Source organism: Protopterus annectens, chromosome 4.part0 (genome assembly GCF_019279795.1).
Source record: "Protopterus annectens isolate FY-2018-M chromosome 4.part0, PAN1.0, whole genome shotgun sequence".
NCBI classification, from domain to species: domain Eukaryota; kingdom Metazoa; phylum Chordata; order Ceratodontiformes; family Protopteridae; genus Protopterus; species Protopterus annectens.
The window spans coordinates 487,631,228-487,644,651 of NC_056733.1; positions in this window are offsets into that span (position 1 = coordinate 487,631,228).

Genomic DNA, 13,424 nt, shown 5'->3' on the forward strand with positions numbered 1-13,424 from the left:
GAGAATTTATATGATTTTCCACCACAGCTTCCCCAGTGGATTTCATCAAGTGTAGGGTTACAATAAATGTCAAGTGGACAATCTCTACAGAATAATAATTTAGTAAATTAAAGTAATGTCATGTTCTGAATTATTTATTAATTGACCCAGATTTTGTTAAACCATTTACTGTCTTCACCAGTACCAAGTAAAAGTAAAAACAAAGAAATAAAGGGACAAGGCACATCTAGTAAGTTTAGCACTAGAGTCTTTCTGCTGTTCTCCAGCCTTTATAACCACGATAATGGGGCATGGTCCATGAGCAATGTGAACTCTGAAAATAAGGTTCTTAACTGTCATAGCCAGTGTCATCACAGTATTGATAATACAACCCCTCTGCAGAAGCTAGACCACCCTGTAACTCTAAGATGAAGTGCAAGAAAAGAAAAGAAAGGAAAAAAAGGTCTATTGTCCTATCTGGTACTCCTCAATTTGCAAAGGAGCAGGCTCCATCCTCCCTGATTTCTGCCCCTCAACTCTAACCTGATGAGCAAAAAAAAAGGAAAAGTCAAGGCTAAGATCAAGGGCCTCTGGCTGACCAAATTTGCAGACAACTGCAAATTAGAAGCAGTCATAGAATCCCCTGCTGAAACTAATGTTCTCCAAAAGGGGCTGACACAGACACATAACTGTTGTCAGAGCCATGGACTAAAACTCAGTGCCAAAAAATGCTTAATAATACCCTTCAGGAAGGCAGTCACCACTGGTAACTACAATACTAACAAAATACCCCTAAGTGTCAACCCAGTAGTCAGGGACTTGGGGACACACATAGACAGTAATCTAGCCTTTGGCCATCATGAGTCATCAGTAGTGAGGAAACCATTCTTTACTGGGCAACATATAAATAAAGGTATGGCATTTAGGTCCAAGGAGGTCATTGTTCCAAGTCATGCATCAGACCTACCTTTCAGTCCCCCTGTGGTATGTACCTAACAAAGCACATCCAACAATTGGAATATCCACAGTGGTTTCTCACTAAAAGAATACATGGCATAAATAACATGTTGTATTAGACTACCTTCAAAACCCTGTCCCTGTATTCAGTCTCCTAAAGGCTTTTGAGAGGAGATCAATGCCTGGTATACCATGCATTGTCAGACTCCACTCTGACAGATCTGCATAAACAAACAGCACCAGCATTACCCATTCTAAAGACTTAAACCTTGTCTGTGACATAAATAGGACCTGCTGGAGAGACCGGTATGTATACCAAAATACCCCATCTCTGGAACAGGCTTCCTATCCATATTATGCAGTGTTCCTCCCTAACTCAATTCAAGTATAACTTGGACAACTGGATGGGAAACAGAAAATTCAACCCTGGTTTGGCACCCATGTATGAGGGAAACAAGCAATACATAAATGGTTCATCTCCTAGGTCCCTGTTTATGAATGTTTTATCTCCCAAGCCCCTGCTTACATTACCAAGGGTACTAATACTTGTTAGAGATTTAGGATGCATGGCTAGGCATAAAAAGGCCTCAATGGCCATTAGCCTAGTACATACCTGCAAACCTTTGAATCTTTGAAAAGATCCTCTATTCTAGGTGTGGGCCAAAAAAGTCTGCTTTAAACAGCAAACCCAGTAATAAAAAAAAAAAAAAAACACTTGCTAAGTACATTGCAACAAGCAGTTTGCTACAGTTACAGTAATATTCATTAAGTACTTCACCACTTCACTGCAACTTTTTAACATTACAAATGTACTGTTCTGCTTTTTAACTGCATTATGCTACAAACCGAAGCCTTAAAACAAAGTTCACAATGAATGAGAATTGTGTGGTCCACGGTCCACTAATCTCCCACCAAAGTCTAATGGCAGAGAATTTCTTCTTTTTTATTTACATTTTGTAATATAAGCCTACTGCTAATCATAAGAATTATCTTTAACAATAGTTATCATCATTAATACCAATCTGTCTTTATTAGAACCTGTGCTGGACAATTAGCCTTGGTTACCTTTCTTTCTGTAAATAATAAGTACTTCAGAGTTTTGCATTTAGGCCATTTTTGTTTGTCATTATGGCTGTAACTGTATCATGAAATAAGAGTGTTCAGTTTTGTTTCCTGCATTATTCTTGACAGAAAATCATACGGAGCCTTATATTATTCATGAGTTTCTTATCTGCTTCTTAAGCACACAGTGGGGTATTGCTGAATCTGATCAGGTTTATGAAGCATATTCACACAGAGTACAGGTCACTATGCATCCCATGAAATAATGAACAGACTCTAAAACATTACTTTATACTCCTGCTGAGGTTTTATGGCATTCAGTTGAGAGAACAAAGCACAAAATGCTCTATAATATCTTCACAGCTTCACAACTTAAATACCAGCCAATCTGTTTTATGTTTTTGGCCAAATGTTGTACGATGCATTATCTGAGATATGCATTCATGAGAACAAAAAAAATAATAATAATAAAAATATCTTCCTTTCTGGAAATGAAATCATACTGCATTAAAGGGGAAAATTATATTTATGCATAATCTCTTACCTCAGGACATTTTCCAACATTTCCAACACATATAAAAATGTATATTCTCATTTGATTGTGTGTCACAAGAAAACATTTTTTTTTAAAGTGAATTTTCTACCTAATGATCTTCACTGATTATTATTATTATTATTTTTTGTGGATGAGAGTGCATAATTTGTTAATGCTGTTGCAGTTTTTATAAGTAATAAAATAAGTCAAATAAGTCTGCATAAGAAACATTTTGGTGGAACCAGTCATGGAGCTGGTGGCTTAAAACAGTAAGACCTCTTAACTATATCAAAATAATGTATATAGTGAGAGATGGTGAGATTATACCCAGATCCGCAGAGGTATTAATCCTTTGGATGGCACAGCAATAGATACTGCTGGATTTGTCATATTTGTATATTAGATTCAAGAACATACACTGTGAAGATGATGAAATAAATAAGCATTGACAGAGCTGCCATTTAGAAAAAAATCATCTGAGAGTCAGAATTAGGTACAATATCAAGTCTCTTGACATTAGCTTGTTTATCCTTATTAGACCCCACAGACCTAAAAGTCTGGGTACCCCTCCCCAACAGCCTTAAAACCTTTTCAAAATATATTCTCTTACTCTCTTCAAATGTAACTTGGATGAATGGATGGGAAACCACAATTTCACCTGGGTCTAGCACCCGTGTCCTACATGGATAGTGACAATTTAATGGCCCAACATATCCATGTTCTGCACGTCTCTGGGTTTTTCATATTTAAAATATGACTATAAACAACCATTAGAATGTAGTACAAGGATTATTAAGATCCTCACAGATCCATAGTTTGGCAAGTACCACTGAACCTTTGAAAATTCAATGAATTTTGCAAATATCTAAATACTTTTTTCTTAGATAATAAACAGTAAATGTGTTTCGACTATGACAGCATTACATAAATTCCCATCCTTAAACTTAAGGATTACCTAATTACACACCATTGATGATGACCTGCTTGTTGTATACTGCCAGTGGAGGGGGGAGGGAGCAAGTAGAATCAAAGATTTTTTAACCAAGTTACTAAGTACTAAATGATTAACTGTTTTACTATAAAAATAATCAAACATTTCTTAAACAAGATACTAAACAGAAAGTAATTACCACTTGAGGTTTTTACCAATTCAAGGTCTTACACATCGACTATAACAGCATCTGTCTCTCTCTCTCACACACACACACACACACACACACACACACACACACACACACACACACACACACACACACGCACTCTTGCATACACACATGCACATGTGCATACACACGCACACATACATTGGCACACATTGTCAGTCTCAATTCTATATGTGTAGCCATGAAATGAACACCACTGAGGCAGGTAGTCAAGATCTCCACAGCATAGTTATGCTGTTTTTCACACATACATCTATCTACTTTTGAAGCAATGTTTTTTTCAGTTATAAATATGTTTTGTTATCTGCATATCTGCATATAAGTACTGATCTAAAATTAAACTCTATTTTCTACTTCAAATTTACATACTCAGTCTTACATATTACATCTTTGTACCATTATAATTGGCATCCAGCTACTGGCTGAAATTCATTCTGTTAGATCAGTGCATGACTACTAGTTAACACACTTCATAAACAAATACACACTTGGGTTAATGGTTTCTGAGAATTCTCCCCAGTGACTCTCTCAGGGTCCTGATATGTCAGTCATAACTCTTCATAAATCTTTACATCTGGTAGAAGCGACAACTCTTCTTTTCTATGAATAACATATTAGAGAACTTGAATCCCCAATTAAATTATCTGTCACTGGCAATTTATTTCCAACATTTGCTAAATAATCTTGACTGATTTGCATACCTTCACCTTTTCTTACACTTTGAATTACATAACTGTGTTGGAGGCAAGGCAGTTGATAGTAGAATGGATGTTTCAGAGTATATACACTTCTTTATAGTATTTTTCACAGTATGGACCATTCTTTAAATTTGCCCATTCAAGGGAGGATCTCTAGAACTAGACATGCAGTGACTGAATATTCATTACTTCTTGAAAAAGTGAAATTCATAACTCATAAGTTGAGAACAATTGTTGGATAACATTTCTTCAGCTATTCCATGCTTTGCAAAAATAGGTTTCAGGGCATTATAGCTTTTTGGCTTCTGGAATCATGCAATTGTGCTATACAATGGAAGTTTTAATAATACTCTACACATGGGAGAAAATGTGTATTTTCATGTGGAACAAATCTACTACTTTCAGCCAAGGTAATGAAGAAATGCCAGTTCACACTGAGTTTGTTTTTTTATCACTCTACACACTTCACAAATTTGTGTTATCTCTTTATTATATTTATACAGAACTTGCATGAACTTTCAGCAAAGACAGCAATATTGTTTGAAGACATGAAGGTCATAGGTTCATATGTGTTTACTAGGCTAATGACCACAAGGGCCGTTTTAAGCCTAGCCATGCATCCAAAATCTCTGACAAGTTCTGATACCCTTGATAAGTGTAAGCATGGGCCTAGGAGATGAACCATTTACAGCTTACCTGTGTCCATTAGAGACTTAGGTGCCAAACCAGAGATGAATTTTCGATTTTTCACCAATTGTCCAAGTTGCACTTGAATTGGGTTAGGGAGGAACTCTGCTTCATATGGATTGGGAGCCTGTTCCATAGACGAGGTAGTCTCTGTGATACATACCTATCTCTCCAGCAGGTCCTCTTTATATCACAGGCAAGGGTTAAGTCTTTAGAACAGGTAATTCTGGTGCTGTTTCCTTTCTAGATATGCAGGAGGTCCATCAGAGTGGGGCCTGACAATGCCATGTATGTCAGGCATAGATCTCCCCTCAAAAGCCTGTAGGTGACAGAATACAGGGATAGGACCTTGAGGTAGTCTGCATAGGACATATTACCTATTCCCTGTATTCTTCACTGTGAAGAACCACTGTGGACATACCAATTGTTGGATATGCCTGACTAGGCACATACCAAAGTGGGTATTGTACTCAATGATAGGTCTGAGGAATGTCAAATACAGTGGAACAATGACTTCTGTGGGTTTATATGGCATACCTTTGTTTATAAGTTGTGCAACATAAAATTATTTCCTCACCACTGTAGACATGTGGTGATCAAAGGCTAGATTACTATGTGTGTCCCTAAGTCCCTGACTACTGGGTCAGCTCTAAGGGGTGTGCTGTTAATATGATAGTTATCAGGGAAAGATGACTTCCCTAAAGACACTATTATGCATTTCTTGGCATTTAGTTTTAGTCCATGGCTCTGACACTGGTTGTTTGTCTGTGTCGGTCCCTCCTTGAGAGCATTTGTATCAGTGTGAGATTCAATGACAGCTCCTAATTTGCAATCATCTGCAGATTTAGTCAGCCAGAGACCACTGACATTGGCTTAGACTTCTGAGAATTAAATGCCAAAAAGGAGTGGTCCAAGCATCTGTGCTGGAACCATAGAGCCAGGGGAAGGGGGAGCCCACCCCACTTTTACAGCTGCTAGACTTGTCGGGAAAAATTAATGAAGTGGAGTTTTCACCCTAACATGGATTCATGTGGGGAAGTTAAACCAACTAAACAAGTTGTTCTTGTTCTCTTATTGCTCTGTGTTACAGGTGTTATGCTCTTGCTGTTCCTTTGGTGCTGCCAGTGTCATGCCAGTAAGTAGTGTTTTGTTCTTTTATTTGCAGGAGTTATGCTGCTCCAGCATCTGTGTGTGAGTGTGTGTGTGTGTGTGTGTGTGTGTGTGTGTGTGTGTGTGTGTGTGTGTGTGTGTGTGTGTGTGTGTGTGTGTGTATGTGTGTGTGTGTAAAATGCCCCAGTTAGGTGTACCTGGTGGTTAGTGTTACTCAGGCTAAAACAAGAGCCTGAATTCTCTACCCATATCACCACTTGTGATTCAGGGAGTTGAGTCCATAGCTCTTCACTGTCTAGATTTTCACAGAATATTTGGCTCATACTTTTGGTCTGTTCGTCTTAAAATTTGTGTTTTTCTGGCAAATCAGTGAGAACTAAATTCACTAAATAATTATAGCTGTTTAGGTTTCAGTCTTCCTGTCTTTCAGGAAACACATGGTAACACAAAACACTGTATTTTAGCAACTTTCTAAGATTATACAAGCAATATTTAAAATGTTTTCCCTGGTTTTGGGCCTTTGCCCCCCCCAAATAAATTTTGGCTTTTTTCCAGATTTCTTGTGCTGTGAAGTTGTGAGATTTAGTTGATCGTCAAATGGATTTTACAAGGAGCTGAGAGCTTCAGGGGAAGATAAGTTTAATGCTAATTCTGCTAAGTTGTTTGCATTGTTAGTAGTACAACAGCTAGTATACTTGCTTTTTATGCAGAAGGCTGTGGGTACTACTCCCACAATATGCAGATGGATCGCTGATATTGTACTGTGTTGTATTTTAATGGGAGTGGATGTTGCAGTCCTATGGATGTCCTCCTTTGGAGGAGTTACTTAGTAACTATGAACCTATCAGTTTGCCATCCATTCCCCATTGTAAAATTACTAGCTTATCATTTTTTAATGTAGCATAAGCAATTTAATCTTCAAGGGCAACAGGTACTTTATTTGTAGATGAAACAATGAAATATAAAGTTGTTTGCTAGCAGCAAACTCTTCATTAGTTACAGATCCCTTTAATGTGGAATTATTTAGATGACTTACTTCTGCAGAGATTTTGCATATTCACTGATATTGGTGGATTGTAATGACAAAAGTTTGAGTGGCCTTTTATTGTTGAAATTTTATGAAATGGTTAGTTTTGTCATTATTGGTTCATAGATTTTGTTTCATTTCTCACTAGATGACTGTTCCAAATTACAAATTTAAAACAGATTCTAACAAGTGGTGTTGTATTATACAAGGAATATAATTTAATACAACCAGGTTAATACAATCAGGAAAGTGAATCAAAGAACATATACATGTATGAAAGTACAACAAAAAGGCCAGTAGAAAGTATAAAAATCACTAGCTTGCACTTTATTTACAAAAAACGTCTCAAATCTCTAGCGCGTCAGCAACAAATGCCTTCTAGGAGTACATCAAAGAATATCAGCATTTACTTTTGAAAGGTTATAGATTTGGATATTTTTCTAAATAAGATGTAGATAAAAAGCTATATAATGAAAATAATTCTCTAGCATATTTTTACTGTTTACCCAAGCTCCATAAAGGCATGCAACACCCCCAGGAAGGCCCATTATCTCTGCTCCTCATTATTTTTTGCAAAACATAGGTGTATTTTTGCATAGTTATTTATTACCCTACGTAATGAAGTTACCATCTTTTAAAAAAGATTCCTTTGATTTTTTAGATAAAATTAAAGAAATTGAGTGGACTAAAAATGTGTACTGGGTGTCTGTTGATGTTAAAAGTCTGTACACTTCTATACAACATCAACACGGTTTAGAAGCTACCAAGTTCTTCTTAGGAAGTAGTCCACTGAGTAATTATGTATTAGAATTTTGTCTTAGTAATAACTATTATTGTTTTTGTGAAGATATTTATGTTCAGAAAATAGGCACTGCCATGGGTGCATCATTTGCACCTGCCTATGCCTATCTTTTTTATGGGCCTTTATGAGGTGGAATATTTATAAAGACATAACTTCTTTAGAACTTTTGTTGTTTCTTATTATAGATTTATAGATGACCTAGTATTTTTGTGTAAGGGTGGGATGATCAATTTATCTGGTTTTGTCAAAGATTTGGATGTTAACAGATTTCAAATTAAATTTGATGGGCTTCAACAGGGCCAAACTATAAGTTTTCTGGATATTGATTTAACATGTATAGTTGGTGAAAAAATGAAAACTAAAATACATCAAAAGTTTGATAACGGTAATCATTTCTTACATGGAACCAGCTGCCATCCATCTCATTTGCTGGATTCTTTACCCTTTGGGGAGTTACTGAGAGTTTATAGACTATGGGCAGGATTCACAAAGGCTTGCATGGAGTGTAAGAGATGTGTAACACTCCATGCAAGCCTTGCGATCCAGGAACAGCCCGAAACTCCATGTAAGAGACCAGCCAAAACGTCTCTTACACGGACTGGGCGTGGATATGCTAAATACCTCACTTGCAGCCAAAAGGTATGCAAGTGAGGTATATTAGTGATCCACGAAGCAGAAACCAGCCCGTGTAAGAGACGTTTTACCTGCAGAAATGTACTCAGTTGACAACTGAGTAAGTTTCTGCAAAAATCACAATGGAGCCATGTCAGCTCCAAGTAAAGGGTGCATATGTGTCAGGCAGCATGCCAATGGCCAAATATGTGTCGATGTTTAAACGCAGTGCAGCCCCGCGCAAACGGGCTGCACTGTATAAAACATAAAAATGAAGGTTATAAACCCACAAATGTGGGTTTTATGCAATACATGGAATGACAATGCAGGGACCAGCAGACCAAAACAACATGGCCACCGTGTAGTGGTTGCTAAGGGGGGAAGCTGAGTCTAAGACATGTAACTAAGCATTAGTAGGCAATCTCATGTAAATGAGGGTTAGGATGCTGAATCCCACAGTCACATAGCAAATGAGCACAGTCTGAGTAGTGTAAGAGATACATAAGGGGGAGGAATAGAGTAGGAGATAGGTGACATCACAGGGGGGAATGGTAGAAAGAAATGCAGTTCATTGGAGGTCAGTATAACATGACAGATGACAGACACAGATCAGGGAAAGAGAAGTGCCACAAGATAAGCATAGGAAAGTCAAGAAATGGAAGGTGTACACTGTTACTTACACCAAAGTTTCTTGCTGGGTGTGCATGCGCACGTGTGCACGCCATGAAACGCGAGTATGGCAGTGTGCGCGTGTGTAAGGCAGACTGAGCATGTGGGAGCGTGTTGGTAGATGTTTAACACTGTTTGCCCTGGTGTGCGCACGTTTTAATCCGAATAGGCAGATCCTGAACCATGTAAGCATGTGTGCGTGCATGTAAGCCACTGTGAGCATGTTTCTGCCGGTATGCACACTGCTCCTCCCTGAGGAAACAGAAAGGAAAAAGGAAGCAACAGAATTAGTAGGAAGCTAGCAGGGAATACTGCTGGAGCTAGCAGATGAAAACAATTAGAAGCAGGCAATTACACAGGCAGAATAGTAGCCCAGCCCAGCACTTAAAACTCTGCAAACAGAAGTGCAGGATGTTTCTCTCAAGAGACACTGCAAGACAGGAGTAAGATATTAGAAGTGAAAACTGAAAAAGCTGAACTCAGAGCAGAAATGTTAGGGGCTGCCATAGCTGTCATAATGAGACATAGGCGACTTGCTGAGGGTGGTGTCAATGCAGATGGTGCCAGACAACCCACAGTGAGGAGACGGAGAAGAGTGTACAGGCCCAGGGTCACCTACCACGGGTTACATGAGCTGGAGATAGTAGAGCTATAGAGTGGACAGAGAGCTCCTGCAGCAAATAGTTGAGCTGTGCAGGCCATGCCTCACACACAGAACCAACAGAGGGGAACCCATCCCAGTGGAAACCAAGGTATGTGTTGGCCTAAGAATACTAGCAACAGGTACCTTCCAAAGACCAACTGGTGATATGATGGGGATATCACAGGCATCAGCCTCCAGGGTACTGCACCAGTTCCTGGATGCCATGTCAGCACATGTCGGTGATCATGTATATTTCCCCAATGCCCTTGAGGTATTGGCCAGCAATATGCATCTCTTCCAGCAAATAGCGGAATAACCTGAGGTAGTGGGTGCAATAGACTGCATGCACATATGCATCAAAGCACCAGCCGGTGAGTGGGGTAGGGCCTACATTAACCGCAAGGGCTTCCCCTCCATCAACTGCCAGGTCGTGTGTGATGCCCAGGGCATAATAATGAATGTGTGTGCTGGCTGCCCTGGGAGCTACCATGATTCCCACATCTGGCATTTGACGCAGCTGTACCAGACATTTGCCAATGGGGACATCCCACATGGACACCTAGTGGGGGATGCAGGTTATGCACTGGAGCCGTGGCTGATGACACCCATCAGGAACGCACATACACCTGAACAGGAACGCCATAATGAGGCACATGCACAAACACATAATATAATAGAGCGTGTGTTTGGGCTGCTCAAGTCATGGTTCCAGTGTCTGGACACATCTGGTGGAGTCTTGCAGTACACACCAACTACATGTACCCAAATTGTCATGGTATGTGCTATGCTACATAATATGATCTTGCGAAAACAGCTGCAGCAGGACTAGCATAGGGCCGGGCCAAACAGCCCCCCACCATTGCCAAGGCCATCACAGGCAGAGCGTGACTCGGAGGAGGAACAACCTGAGCCTGCCCCAGTAGGCAGAAGGAGGCGTGCCCAGTATGCCCTGGCCTTGGCAAAGAGGCAACGCATAGCACATACACTGGCTCAGTAGGAACCCTGGGAATGATACCCCTTCTGACTCACTCAAATAATAACAGGGATGCCTAAAATGACATGACCTGCTCACAAACATGTACAGGGAGTGTAACATGCGCATCCAACAGAGGCAGCCCTGCAGCACCACCTGAGGCATGAATGCCATGTGTTAAGTAATGTAACACCATGTACTATATGCACACCTGAGGACCCTGACTAACATCCACCCTCATCAAGCATGAAGCCACAAAATGACAATGGGATGATCAATTGCAATAACTGGCTGAAGTAATGCAGTTAGTCAAAGGGGAGCCAATGTGTTTCAGCCTGGGAAGACATGCAGAGCATGACATGATGCACCACCTGCTAGGGGTGGCATGCACCTATCAGTCCAGGCCCCATGGATACTGGCAAAGGCTGTCAGTACCCACAGCATGCCCTGAATAGGTAAGTCTCAAAACACAAACCCACCTTCATAGGTACCACAAGGGATAGGAACCTAGATGTTATGCTTCCCAATGCCAGAAGTCTAAACAGCAAGATGTGTGCAGTGTAAACGCACACAGTATGGAGAATGTTGATATCAGTCCTGTAATAGAAAACTGGGTAAAGGCTCACATCAGCACCCTAACACTACCAGGTTACACCTCATACTGTGCTGTACAGCCGCAAAACATGGAACAAGCTACAAAAGGAAGGTGAATAGCAATAAATGTCAAGGATAACCACACCCCCATGTTGGTACCACAACATGAAGCAGCATGGATTAGCCATGGTCAAATACCAATGGGTAAAACCGCCTCCCAGTATATAGCCTGCTGCAGACCACTGTACTAATACCAGGAACTGCACCTGGCCTATGTTGGAATACATGAATATATCAAGACCCCCAAACCACATTATATTGCTTGACTGAAAATACCCAGACATACACTGGGAGCATTATACTAGCACCAACACAGTAGGAGAAAAGTTCCCAGAATCCATAAACCCAAATGCCCAGGAACAACATACCACTCTCACAAGCGGGGTAAGCATACTGGATGTGATAATCAGCAACATGTGTACTGGATGGCAAGATATGTCCACACATACAATCCACTAACGCCAGCCAAAACAAGTAGAATCTGTGAATCCAGAGGCAATGTGACACCTGGCCCAAGTACACAGACAACCCACAACTCCCCCCAATAAATTCAAATATATGTGAGAGATGCAACCATGTATTCAAACCGGAGGTTGAGCTCCCCCAACTCAGTACTGTCAAAACTAGCCAGGAGGAGATGGTAACCACATACAGCACAAACCCAGCCCCACATAGACCTATCACAACTGTAAACCAAACACATAAACACAGAAAAACATTCCCGGAGGCCCTAATTACAAACACACCACACCAACAGAAGCCACCAAAGCAGATCCCAAGCAACCACAACCTCCAAACATAGCATATGCAACACATAGTACACAAAGCTGGTGTGCCAAACAGTCACAGGCCAGAAGGAGAAACAACATGCCTGATACAGTTGTAATAGGTGTCTGTATAGGCAGACACACTGCTGTCCCACTCACCAGACTGAACAAGGGAAAGGGTACAGTAAGCTGCCTGTAGGCTGCCACAATATGCCACATAACACAGGTACGCAGGTCACCCCAAAGCAAGCAGAAATATGATGCACTCATTGTCCATGCTGGTGTGAATGAACTTAGATGTACCTCCCTGGACTACATGAAAAGAGACATGGATGAGCTCTCTGAGTATGTACCTCAGGCCGGTATGACACTGGCCGTTTGCAGCATCCAACCCTCACCAAGAATGATGCCACAGTACAAACACAGAATGATCAGCTTTAACAGGTGGCACAGTTACAGCTGTCAGTCCGAGAGGGTCTAATGTCTGTCTGCTGGAGATGTCATGCATGACAAGCCATGCTGCTGTTCCAGGGATGGCTTGCACCTGTTACACCTGGGCATCTGGATACTGGATAAGGCCTTTGCCACCTCCATAGAACCGTACGTAGGCAAGGCCAAAAAGACTAACCCACCACCCTAGAAAACATAAGTGGTAAGAAACATAAGGGTAATGCTGACCATTGCCAGATGTGTAAACTGCAATATGCATGCCCCTGAGGCACTTCCCAGTATGGAGAACATTGATGTCTGTGCAGTGACAGAAGCCTGCTGCAAGCCTACTGATAGCACACCAGCACTACCAGGTTATACCACATATCATGCGTTATGGCCCCAAAACCTGGACCAAAACATCAAAGGAGGGGGAGTATCCATATGCAGCACAGACACCCATATGGCCAGGTAACTGATAATGCACAAAGCAGCAGAGACCACCCATGTGCACCTAAGTGTAGTCAAAACTGCTGTACAGTCTGTAGCATGTGACAGACCACACTCTCACACACAAGAACAAGTAATCAGGGACCTAGGGACACAAGTCGACAGTAACCTGTCATGTGACACTCACAATGCCAATGTGGCTAGGAA